The sequence below is a fragment of the Euphorbia lathyris genome, chromosome 2 (genome assembly GCF_963576675.1).
Source record: "Euphorbia lathyris chromosome 2, ddEupLath1.1, whole genome shotgun sequence".
NCBI classification, from domain to species: domain Eukaryota; kingdom Viridiplantae; phylum Streptophyta; class Magnoliopsida; order Malpighiales; family Euphorbiaceae; genus Euphorbia; species Euphorbia lathyris.
The window spans coordinates 15162482-15172441 of NC_088911.1; the positions used below are offsets into that span (position 1 = coordinate 15162482).

At 30.9% G+C, this 9960-nt stretch overlaps 1 non-coding gene across 1 annotated transcript; it reads left to right on the forward strand.

Moving 5' to 3' along the window:
* The first annotated feature begins 248 nt into the window (after nucleotides 1-248).
* On the forward strand, nucleotides 249-355 carry LOC136221335 (small nucleolar RNA R71). The gene has a single exon (XR_010685106.1). It is a non-coding gene; the product is annotated as a small nucleolar RNA R71 (small nucleolar RNA).
* Nucleotides 356-9960: the final 9605 nt, after the last annotated feature.

Sequence of the window (9960 nt, forward strand, 5' to 3'; positions counted from 1 at the left end):
TGTAATAGGTTCAAGATCATGAATATCTCTTACAGCACATGATGAAGAAGATGAAGCACTATTAGTGTTTGTTACTTGTGAACGTTCCACATGCCACATACTGCTATTCGTTGTCATTTTTTTCTAAAAGACCAAATGCTTCTGCAGATGTCTTCTTCATGAACGATTCTCCAGTCATAGCATCAATTGTTTCCCGAATGGTTGGTTTAATCTTATTGTAGAAGGTTTGCATTAGAAGCTTCTGGGTTAGGTTATGGTGTGGGCAGAACCTCTGAAGTTCTTTAAAGCGTTTCCACGCCTCATATATTGACTCAGTTACATGTTGGGTGAATGATGTGATTTCTTTGATAATTCTAGCGGTTTTTGCTAAAGGAAAGAATTTTGACAAAAAAAAAACTTTTGGCTAGTTGATCCCAAGTAGTGATTGTTCCCGCAGGAAGTGAATTCAACCAAGCTTTTGCCTTATCTTTCAATGTAAACGGAAAAAGACGTAGTTTAATTTCATCCGATGTTACCTTATTTATCTTAAAGGTATCAGAGATCTCCAAAAAGTTTGCTAAGTGGGTATTTGGATTTTCTTTCGGCAATCCATAGTACTGGACACTATTCTGTAACGTCTAGAGTAAAGATGGTTTAATCTCAAATTGTTCGGCATTAACTGGTGGACAAACTACCCCATCAGCTACTCCATTGAGTCCCGGTGTGGCATGTCCATTAATCTTTGTGGCACTGCCATCTTTTCCTTATTCTTATTCTTATTCTTATTCTTATTTTTCCTTACTCTCTTCTTTTTCTTCAAATTCTTTTCGATCTCAGGTTGGTAAGGTTCATGTATCAGCTTAGAACTTCTTGTCTAACGCATAAACTTGAACTTAGTACCTGTAAACGGAAAGAATATAGTGTAAGTCTATAAATCAAAATTTGGAATAAAATAAAACATAATAATTGTGTAAGTCAATTTGGCGTTCCCCAGCAACGGCGCCAAAAACTTGTTAGGCAAATTCCACAAGTGCACGGTTTCGCTTGTAGTAATAAAAGATATTCATCCTACAAGGAATGCTATTGACTGTCAATGTATATTGTTTACTAATTCGTTTTCTTTTGCTTTATAGAAAATCATTAGTTTGGTAAATTGTTTCGTTCTAACTTATATTAAATCTAAACTAATTCCTATGCTTTATTTCCATGCATAGCTCGGAATACTTTGATGGTTTTAATAAGTTTTAACCTGTTAATACCTTGAATCTTCAGGCAGTTGTATGAGATGAATAAGAATTAATCCAATCTCTTGATCTAGGATTAAGTGAGATGAGTATTTTTAGATAAACAATCATGATTCCTCGACTTATCGTAGTGAATTAGAATTATGAATTAAAAATGGAATAAGTTACAGATGTAATACAATATCTTCTTTATAAACTGAATCTCTTCTAGATTTATAAATTAATAATTATTTCTATATGTTGCTTATATGAATTTCCCTAGAATATACATAAAGTAATAATGAAGAACATAATGAGCATAGAATAATTAGCATTTGATTGATTTATTTCTGATGAAAAAGTATTGACAGCGTTGAACATTTGTAAAGAGTAAATAATCCAAGGAAAAGACTGTAACAGATGAGAGTATAGGGGTTGTGAATCCTTTTACTGTCTCTGTAAGGTTGTCAAGCCTCGGGATCGTCTTCTCTTTTGTATCTTCTTATTTGTATCTTGAGGAAGTTTATCTCTCGACCTTACTTCCTTCGATGCTTGGAGTTAAATCTCTAAGTTATTTCAGTATCTCAGTGTTGTAAACTCTGATTCTGAAATATATATGTATATATGTATCTTTATATCTCTTTATATATCTTTATATATTTTGTGATTGATGTAGAATGTCCTTTATATAGATGTAGAAAAGTCGTGTCCCTAGGAAAACATCCCCCCATAGAGATGTGTTAAACCCAAAATATACCTAAAATATCATTAATATTTACATCAGTTTTGCTATGAAATCGTGCTGTTTATATCTATTTAGAGTACTTTTACGTCCGAATATGTTTCTTTCATGCAAGGTACCTAAATATTTGGTAAAATCCAAATAGGAACGAAAACAAGTTAAAAATGAAGGAAAAATCCTAAGTTACGAGCCAAAAGACGAGGAAAATCAGCGCACCGAAACGAAGATGTCGGAACGAAGTTGGAGACGGGAAAAACTCCCGTGTCGCGACCGAGATTCCCTAATCTTGGTCGCGACACGCTGATTCCAGCGCCTCCCACTTGCGTTCCGAAGACCAAAATTTTACTCCCTAATCTCGGCAGAGATTTCCCTATCTCGGTAACATCAGAGATTTCTCCAGCGCAGTTTACACATGCTTTAATTCAAAGAAACACGTCCGTTCGGATGGATAGAAACGTCTCTTCGCAGCGGACACGAATCTTCAACATCTATAAATAGAGAGTTGATTTCAGAGTTGTAGAGAGTTGGATTTTTAAGATTAGTGCAGAATTTATACAGAATTTCTGAGTCAGAAACGATTCAGAGTTAGAGTTCAATTTTGTAAAAGAAATCTGATGTACACACATTGTTCTTAGATTAATTACAAACACAGTAGCAATTAGATTTAGATTAAGATCTGTTCAAAGACTAGTTTACATTTCGGTAGAAGAAACGCCATCTCTATTCCGAAGATTCAGCGAGAAGATTAAGTAGCGGATTCGACCCCGGAGCTTGACAAACTCTAACGAGGTTTGAGGAAATGATTGACAACCTGGAACTCACTAAGTCCTCTTGAATGCTTCCATGCTTTTTGTTCTCTATAAAATTGTATCAATTTACACTTCATCTAATAAAAGTTCATGCAATTCAATAAATTCTTATGTAGTTACTTTGGTAAATGATCTGAAGTAAAGTTCTGGTGTTTTCATTAAAACGTAGTTAAATTCAAATCTTTACGAGGAAACTTTGTTGAACACTTGGGCAAATTCATTCTTACGGACGATATGATCGTTGGATCGGCTTATCGAAAATAAGTATAAATTTGGTCAAGGTAGAAATCTACTCAACTCTAGGGGGGTTCTCTACGATTCAAAGCCTTTTAATTGAAGGAATTTACGTTTATTACACATTTATAATTTTTACAAAGTTTAAAGTTGGTATCTTTGCTTAATGCAAATGAGTACAACTCTTCTCTTATTTTAAAAGCTAAATGTTTCTGTCTTGTAATTCAATTTCAAGGCGGAATTGATTTCTAACATTCTACACATATTCTAATCTGATTCTTATTAAATCAATCTCAAAACCAAATTCAATTAACGATTTTCTATCAAATAAACCTAAGTCGTATTTAAACTATATCAAAATAAGTTTTTGTGAAAAAAACGTTCCCTGTGGGATCGATGTCTTTTTATTACTACAAGCGAAACCGTGCACTTGTGGAAATCGCTCAACAAGATGTGATGAACAGATGTGGCTAATAGCGAAGAGAAATATTGATTCAAGCGAAAGGATGTGCTTCAAGGATGAAAAATCATGTCTTTTGCTGAATAAATGCTTGTCACGAATGAGATAGCAGAGTCGCGATCGTGACATGAAGAAATCAACTTTGTGCAGGAAAAGTGTCTGTCACGACCACGACATACCTATCACGGACGTGACATGACTAATTCCTAAATTCTTCTCTTTTTGCTCCTTATTGTCTTTATTGTGCTCGTTTTCTACTGATATTCCTTAAATACGAGTTGTCACCCGTTTTTAACCTATCTCTGCTTAAATCACAAACAACCACATGAAATATTTCCAAAACATTTAAGAACGTAAACTAAATGCATAAATATAAACGTAAAAATGCATGCGAATATAAGTAAATAGTGTGTACCTGGACATGTGGCGATGTTTAATTGGTCTTCGGACCCTATATTTCTATACCAAAATACATGTAAAGTTGGGGAGTATGCCTTTGGAATCCAGTGTGATTATTGGTCCACGAGTCATCTTGGGTAGCTCCCGAAGAGATGTCAAGTAACCGAAGGTTAGTTTTTGGCTGAAGAGAAGCATGTTCAAGGACCTTAATGAGATTGGACCTAAATGTTAGCTTCGAGATATAGCTGAAATTCATTGACTTAAGGCTCATTGAAACGATATCGTATCAATTATTATTAATTATTATATATTTACTAATAGTGAGACGAGAGAGACATCTCAATAATAAATTATTAATAAAAAATGAAATAAAGAGGGCACTAACGCTCTGTTCTTTTTTACTGAAATTAAATTAAATTAAATTAACTGAACTGAACTGAATTGAACTTAATTGAATTGCATAAAATAATTATAATTATAATAAATTATATATATAATGATATATTTTATACATTTTATATATAAATAATTATAATTACAATAAATAATGATAAATTATATATATATATATAATGATAAATGATATATTACATATAAAAAATATAATAAAAATTATATATTATATATATAATAAATTACAAATTATATATAAGTAATTATAATTATAATAAATAATGATGAATTTATATATAAATAATATTATATTATAAATTATATATATATATAATAATAAACTATATATAAATAATTATAATTATAATAAATAATGATGAATTATATATAAATAATACTAAATTATAAATTATATATAAATTAAAATAAATAATAATACATTATATATAAATAAATATAATTATAATAAATAATGATGAATTATATATATATATAAATAATACTAAATTATATATAAATTATAATAAGTAAATAATAATTTATATATAAATAATTATAATTATAATAAATAATGATGAATTATATATAAATAATACTAAATTATAAATTATAATAAATAATAATAAATAGTTATAATTATAATAAATAATGATGAATTTTATATAAATTATATATATATAATTATAATAATAATAATAATAATAATAATAATAATAAATTATATATAAATAATCATAATTATAATAAATAATGATAATTACTGAAATTAAATTAAATTAACTGAACTGAACTTACTTATATTGAATTTAAGTCAAAAAGAATAGGACTTAAGAGTAGAGAGAAACTCTCTATTAATTGAGAGGATGAAGAGACTTTTTTTTTTTTGAATCAAATGAAGAGACTCTTAGGCCTTGTTTTGATAAAGCACTTAATTACTTAAATTAAAATATTAAGCACTTATTTAATTTAAGTGCGTTTGATAACGGTTGTTTCTCCACCACTTAAATTAGTTAATTAAGTTAAAAATCACTTATTTTGATAAGTCAAAATATTTAACTTAATAGTTTAAGTTAAACATTATCAACAAATATTTTTATAAAAGTTAAATCATTCAATACTTTCAGCACTTGTAATATTCAGCACTTAAAACTCAGTACTTATTTTTTCAGCACTTAATTTTCAGTTTTATCAAACAGCGTCTTAGTGATTTAAGGAGCTACTAAAAAACAATTGAAATTGATTTTTAACCCTTTCTCTTTAAATTTTAACTTAAAAATCGAGCAAAAATATTATTAGAAATCCTCTTAGTTCATAGAATTATCAATTTGTTATCGTAGTATCAATATAATTCTCATATTATTTCCTTAAATTTATCTTTTCCTCTAAGCAATATTAATACAAATAATTCTAATTAAAATAATACTATAATAAAATAAAATTATATAAAAGTGGAGTTTCCTCAGCTATACCAAACCAAGAATAAAATGGGGATTAAAAAAAATTATTATTACCGTAAAATAAAATGACATCATTTTGGTTCAGGGCAATTTAAAAAATAAATATCATTTCTTGCTTTGAAATTTTTCTTTTATTTGTGGCTTCCGAATTTGGTTCAAACTCAACTTTTGTGCTGAATGCCTCCTCTTATTGGGCTTCCTCTTTAAACTAGGAGGCTTAAAAAAGAGATCCCTTCAATTTGCAAATGCTCAATTTATAGGGTTTATTATTATTATTTTTTCAAATTAAGCTTTTATCAATTAAATTAGATTGAAGAAGAATAGAAAAATTAATAGTCGTGTTCGACAAATAGTTGTTAGATGTTAGCTGATTACTGATTATTAATTTTTTAGTTGATTAGACTAGTTATTTTAACTAGCTGCTTGTGTAAACTTGTGTGATAAGAATAAACCGAGGATGTGGGACTTGGTATTGGTCGAAGCGGAATTTGCCTACAATGGAGCCGTCCATTAGGGAACACGAAAGTTGCCTTTCGAGATAGTATATACGAAGACTCAATCATACTCTAGACATTGTAGACCTTCCGAAAGGAGACAAAGGAAATGTGACTGCTCACAAGCTTGCTAATGAATACGAACAAATGCATCAAGAGGTGAAGGAGATTTTTGAAGAGCGAAACAAAAAGTTAAAATCAAAGGTTGATGTGCACTGGAAGGACCTTCAGTTTGAAGTCGGGGATGAGGTGATGGTATATCTAAACAAGGAGAGACTCACTAGTGCACTAATTAGAAAACTTCGATCAAGGAAATATGGTCCGTATAAAGTAACCAAGAGGGTCAATGCTAATGCCTATCATGTTGCTCTTCCGAATTGGCTAGGTAAGATGTCACTGTCCTTCAATGTACGTGATCTAAGTTCGTACAAGCCGGATGCATCTCTTGAATTTACAAAACATGAGTCGGGATCCAACTCTTTTGAAGACGGGGAGAATGATGAGGGGGCATCTCCTTCTCAAGGAAAGAGCGAAGATGGCTCACACGGCGTGTCATCTTAGCAACACATCGTGTGAGCAAAGCATTGAAGGGAGGAAGTGATGGATGAAGAACCACACGATGTGTCATATGGCCACACGTCGTGTGGCATGTTTGCTGAAGCTCCTGGAAGTTTCAAGTTAATTCACACGGTGTGTGATATCAACCACGGAGACAGATTTGGGGCAACTGGAGAAGTTGATCGAAATCTGGAGTATCTTGTCTGAAGAATGTGCCACACGACGTATGTGATAGGCCACACGCCGTGTGACACTACTTAACATCCAAGGAGAACATTTCTGGCCCAGTTCTGCCGCAGACCTGATCTTGGTTATTTACTATTTTGCCCTTATCTTTATTTTCTCCTATTTGACCCCTATTATATAATTAGAGTTCATAACTCTAGTAAGGACCTTTAAGTTTTTTGTTAGCTAATGTTAGAAGGTAGTTAAAGGGCTATTTTATAGGCCTCAACAAAATCTGGTTTTCTTTTTTTAATCAAGCTTCATTCTCATTAGATAGTAGGACTAGAGTCCTTAAGCTAAAACATCAGAAAGTCACAATGGAACCACATATAAAATGGGATCGCTAGCATAGGAACGGACATTCTTTGCCACAAGGTGAGCATTCTAGAAGGGGAATAAAAGACACACACAAAAAAAAATTCTTGTATTAGAATTTAGAATGTCCTTACAATCTTGAATTAATGCATAGAATTTAGAATGTCCTTACAATTCTTTGCCACAACGAGTTTCGCATCAGTTTCAAATGCAATTGAGGGTAGATGAACAGATGTTGCCCACATAAGACTTTGACGGAGCGCTAAAACCTCGACTGTCTTGGCTTCGTGCTCGCCCGAAATCACAGTACTGCAACGGTACATAAATTCCCCATTCTGTTGCCGGAATATGATAGGAAAATTTACATATAAATTTATTTTTAAAAAACTATCTACAATTATGTCAAGTAATAATTTTAAATTATATCAAACTAGTAAAATCAGTACTTTTAATATATTTTAAGGATTAGAATTTATAAATTAGAAGTCTAAAATATATTTTCTAGAGTTTATGATTTATGAATTGGGGTCTAAATTTTTTAAATTATGATGTAAAATCATAATATATAAAAAATAATAACATATTAAGTATTAAGTTTTGTGACATGAAATTAATGGTAATTAATTATGATATTCATGTATTTGACCAATATCATACCCAAGCCACAGTCATTTGAATCACAAAAAATTGCTCCGTCAACACTGGAATCAAGTTTGAGACAGCCCAGGCCTAGTAACAAAATATGAAGAATATATAATGGGCCTGATCCTGGGCCTAGTCCTGGAAAGTAGCCTAGTGTGCAAATATTTAAGGAAAAAATATAAAAATGAACCTTACGGTTTGGTCAATTTGTAAAGACAATTCTCGTGGCTTAACAGTTTACAAGCAGATGTATGTGCTTTTTGCAATTTACAAATTTACTCATTACTTCAAAATTATTGTCGTGATTATTTACTTCAAAAGGTAGTGATTTGGAGCAATTAAAAAGACTAACTTTACAAATTATTCTAAATACATAGTCTAATTTTGTAAATTAACTAAATCACAAGTATTGTTTTGCCAAAAAATTGACTCACATATGTCCTCTAACAGCAAAATTCATAAAGTACCGACCCTTATTTGCAAACTTTTAAATCATGAGGACTGGTTTTGTAAATCGATTATTTTTGTACTTTTCTAAATATTTAATTTCCTTATAATAATAATAATAATAAATTTATCTGATCATATATGATATGAAAAATGAAATGTAAATAAGAGTATTTACTTGCAATTTCATGCATTATGTATTATGGATTGCTACGAGTGGGATGTGCGAATGCCTTCTGTTTTTTTATGCTAAATATGCTTGGAAGGAAGTAGACTAAGCCAGCATGAGAGTGTTAAGAAGATGATGGACCATTTGTTTCTGTTGTTCCTGTTTACTGTTTGCTTGCTATTGCTGATAGGTAGTAGATATTAGTTGTTTCTACAAAAAGCATTTGTTTCTGAATTTTACCAACCACTTTCTATCTCCTATTTAGGGGGGTGTTTGATAGCTCATTTTCATGCTACCGTTTGCTTTTTTAGTTCAAAAATGAGAGTTTTAGGTATTTGGTTAGTGACCTCTTGTTTGCCTTTTACCCTTGAGAATCCCTGTTTTTTTAGAAAAACAGTTTTTTCCAACAGCAAACATCAAACTATAACAGCAAACTGTAGGTAAAACAAACGGGCTCTTAGTATTGAAAGGCAAAAAGCAGTTCCGAAAAATAGAAACAAACGGGCACGAAGCTGATGAGAGGCTGAAGCAGTCATGCATGGGGGAGGGTCGTCTACCCTCCAATTCTGAAGATGAAAAAAAAATGATATATTCAGTTTTGATAGAAAATTGTAAAATGCAGTTATAGGTAAAAGCTATGGTTACTTTGTTTTTGACAAAGTAAGCCTTACTTTATGTGTTTTTACCATTGGATTAATTTTATACTCCATCATCCAAATGATGAAAACACACCAAGTAATGGTACTTTGTCAAAAACAAAGTAACCATAGAAAGCACCGCAATTATAATATCCATTTAGGTTTAAAATGAATCAAATAATATAATATTTTAGGCTAAATATTTTTTTATTACATACCTAGAGCCCACGTTTTGTTATGTCGATAGGTTTGAAAGGATATTTGTGAAAAAGAACAAGCAAACAGTTGAGATAATAAGAAAAGCAGTATTATTCCGTTGTTTCCTATAAAAACCGCAAACAGGAGCTACTTTTTATTTTTAACCAAACACTTTTTTTAATTTTAACCAAACACTGGTGTATCTGTTTCTGTTATTACTATTAGGTTTGAAACAACAGAAAAAAAAAATATGAAAAAGTAGAAACAAACACTCTTTTAGAAAATTGTTCTGTTAGTTTTATTTAAACGATATCACTCATGTATTGATAAAAGTAGCTAATTCTATTTCTAATGTTAAAGTTTGGGTTATTACAGCTTTAAGTTCTTATCAATATCCCTCAATTAAAAATCAATTCAACCTGAATGAAGTTGATTATATTTGACAAATTAGCCAAAGTTTAAGATATTGAAAATTTTTTTTTTTTCTGATAGAAAAGGAAAAGAAAAACGAACAACAACAAACTACCCAGGAATTAGCCTAGGGAAGCTAACCCCAATCCTATCTTCTAAGAGAAGAG